The sequence below is a fragment of the Schistocerca gregaria genome, chromosome 4 (genome assembly GCF_023897955.1).
Source record: "Schistocerca gregaria isolate iqSchGreg1 chromosome 4, iqSchGreg1.2, whole genome shotgun sequence".
Lineage (NCBI taxonomy): Eukaryota > Metazoa > Arthropoda > Insecta > Orthoptera > Acrididae > Schistocerca > Schistocerca gregaria.
In genome coordinates, this window is record NC_064923.1 from 339,040,224 (window position 1) to 339,042,376 (window position 2,153).

A 2,153-nucleotide genomic window follows, 5' to 3' on the forward strand; every position below is an offset into this window, starting at 1 on the left:
TGCTTTTATTTTTATATGAGATACATATTCCATAGATCCAGTATGGCGTGATTACGCATGTATGTGGAATGAGTCAAAGCAGATACAATATAGATATCATACAATACAATACATACTGGTAAATTACAGATGGTAGATGAAAGAATCAAAACTGGTACAATACAATAATATAATTGAGATAATAAACAATACAATACAAAAGTACAACAGTTATAAGAAATAATACAGATAAGATGACAGAGGAAATAATCTGTATTACTACTCAAATTATTTATCTCTGTTGAAGAATTCATCTAAAGAGTAGAAACCTTTTTCCGGTAGGAATTCCTTTAGCTTTTTTTTTAATAGCATTTGATTTTCTTTTAGACACTTTATATTACTTGGGAGTGCATTAAAGATTTTTGTACTTGTGTACTTTACTTCTTTTTGTACCAAAGAGATTTTTCCATTCACAGTGCATATCACCTTTCCGCCTTGTGTTATAATGATGGTATGCCTCATTTGTTTCATATTCAGAGGAATTTAGAAGTGTGAAAGCCACGAGTGAGAGGAGATATTGTGAGGTAGTGGTTAATATACCTAACTGTTTAAAAGGATTGCAACATGAGGTTCTTGGAGGAACACTACATATAATTCGGACTACTTTTTTCTGGCTCTCAAAAAATATTTTTTCAAGTGCTGAGTTGCCCCAAAAGATTATTCTATAGCACATCACTGAATCAAAGTAGCCAAAATATGCAGACTTTGATCTGTTGATGTCTCCAATTTTGGAGATTATTCGGATGGCAAATGTTGCTGAGCTACGCTTTTTTAGTGTTTGCTGTATGTGGGATTCCCAGTTGAGCCAGTTATCTATGTGAACGCCTAGGAACTTTGTGCACTGAACGCTCTGTAACTGTTGGCTCTCGTGTGTAATCTTAATCTCTTCTGGGCTTATGTAACTGGATTGGAACTGCATGTAATTTGTTTTACTGAGGTTTATTGCTAGAGAATTTGCTGCGAACCAGTTCAGAGCAGTTGCAAGTGCTTGGTTGACATTTAACTCTACGTCACTGGAGGTTTTGCTGGCTGTCAGTATACTTGTGTCATCTGCAAACATTGTGATATTGCTAGCACTGTTTGAGGACAGGGGTAGGTCATTAATATATATAATAAATAGGAGGGGACCAAGGACTGACCCCTGTGGAACTTCATGATGTACTGTTCCCCAGTCGGACTCTACCTCTCCTACTTGTACATTGTTAACACCTAATACTATTTTTGTTGACTGTCTTCTAAATATGATCTGAGCCAGTTACCCATTTGTCCATGGATTCCATATTGGGCTGCTTTTACTCAATGTATTCTATGATCAACACAGTCGAAACCCTTAGTCAGATCACAGACTATCCCAATGGGTAAATTTCTCTTGTCAAGGCATTCTAAAACATTATTTGTAAGTGCGTAAATTGCTTTGGTTGTAGATATACATGATCTGAAACCAAATTGTTCTTTACTAATTAGTGCAAATTTTTCAAAGTGATTGACAGTCCTGACATATATTAATTTTTCAAAGACTTTAGAAAATGCTGTTACAAGAGAGATAGGATGATAGTTGAAAACATCTGTGGGATCACGTTTTTGTAGTGGGGCTTCATAGTAACATACTTCATTCTGTTCCACTAGCCTCCTTGAAACTTGGAATCAGGTTCGTGAGCACATCCTCAGTTGTGTACATTTTAAGGAGATTCTATGCATGCACTGCTTGCATGATGTAATTGCCTTACAGGCCAAATACATACAGATTTGATAAACAACATGCACAGTTCATGATGCGCACAGCTAGCCCTTGCCACACAACTAGAAGTTCATGTCTGTGCCCCCATGCAGCAGACTTTTATCCCGTCTGCTTGGCATAAATCCAGCTAGATGATAGCACACTCCTCAGATATGCTAATTCCCTCACTATATATTGTGGTAAAATTAGATCAGACATTAGTATATATTCAAATTTTACTGTCAGCAAACCTATTTTTTTGGTTTCTGAATGTGTTATAGTGTAATAAGTTATGAATTTTATCATACAGTAATCCATTTGAGGCACTGAGAATCATAAGGCCTAAAGCATATCACTGTCAACTGTGAGACTGTAGCATTTATTCATGCTTCTGAGA